The sequence below is a fragment of the Protobothrops mucrosquamatus genome, unplaced genomic scaffold, assembly GCF_001527695.2.
Source record: "Protobothrops mucrosquamatus isolate PMUCROS unplaced genomic scaffold, P.Mucros_1.0 scaffold10723, whole genome shotgun sequence".
NCBI classification, from domain to species: domain Eukaryota; kingdom Metazoa; phylum Chordata; class Lepidosauria; order Squamata; family Viperidae; genus Protobothrops; species Protobothrops mucrosquamatus.
The window spans coordinates 12,755-13,750 of NW_015396507.1; positions in this window are offsets into that span (position 1 = coordinate 12,755).

The window sequence follows — 996 nt, forward strand, 5'->3', positions numbered from 1 at the left end:
TGATAACTCCTATTGCACCGTCTTCCTTCTGCGGCTTCTCATTCTGCATTTCATAATGTTGTACTTTATGGCAATTCTTTACAGCGATATTTTAGAGCAACTGTTAATATTTAATATCTTGTGAGCCCGGCTGGGACTTTATGGAAGAGAAGAGGCGGGTGATAAATGTTTTAAATTCAGGGGTGGGAAGGGGAAAAGGCTAAGACATTGGTGAGCTCCAAAATTTGCTGAGCTGCAACTCATGGCATCGCTCATCCTCGGCTCCCGTGGCTGGGAAAGATGGAGGTTGGAGTTGAATATTTTTGACATTCTATTCTGCCTTTAGATAAATCCATAAAAATAAATAAGGCTTCTGCCTTCTGTTGAGGAAGCAATCAGGAGGCATCCCAGTTTCTACCACGGTGGCGAGAATTTGTGTTGTTGTAGAACAATAATAATAATAATAAAGGCAAGCTACAAATCAATCAATCAATTAAACAAACAAACAAATATAGTCATTCAGTGTGAAAGAAAAATAAGACGTATTGCATTCATTCAATAGAGAAAGGGACAATATTTCGCAATTCCCAGAAGTGGCCTACTTCCTAGGCGGCTTCCGGTGGATCACATGGCCTCCTTCGTGGAGTTGCAATCCGGCAGGTCACATTGCCTCATCCATCAGCTGTCTTTCAGTCACAAGATCCGATTCAGCAAGCAGACAAAGGAAGTTATTTCAGGTTGTTCTATCAGCCTGGGAAATCCCTTTTCAAGGACTGCCCCGCTGTTCTGCTTCTTTCGGGACCTTTGCATCACCCAGTCATAAAGTCACAGGCGGCGAAGCATGTGATGTAGCTGAGATGACCTGTCAATCTGGAATGAATTCTGCCGTCCTTGTGTCTACTTGCTGTATGGCACACTGAGAAGGTTGTTGTGAGAAAAGACATCGCCCTCCAATGGAGCAGAGATAAACCAGCAGGTAGCACCTGCTAGCACTTCCACATTAGGGAAAGTCTCTCT